Here is a 231-nt window from a genome sequence, read left to right as displayed (position 1 = left end):
GCAGCAGCAGCAGCAGCAAACATGGAGGTATCAGGGGCAGCAGCAGCAAAACCCGGAATGCAGCAGCAACGGCTCAGCAGCAGCTGCTGCTGCACAGCCAACAGCCACCCCGAACCAACCCCGCACCACTACTAGCAGCAGCAGCAGCAGCAGCAGCAACAGCAGCAGCAGCAGCAACAGCCGCAGCAGCAACAGCAACAACAGCAGCAGCAACGCAGTATCGGGAGGAAG

Source organism: Eimeria mitis, genomic scaffold (genome assembly GCF_000499745.2).
Source record: "Eimeria mitis Houghton genomic scaffold, Emh_scaff5310, whole genome shotgun sequence".
Lineage (NCBI taxonomy): Eukaryota > Apicomplexa > Conoidasida > Eucoccidiorida > Eimeriidae > Eimeria > Eimeria mitis.
Note: the sequence above shows the minus strand (reverse complement) of the source record.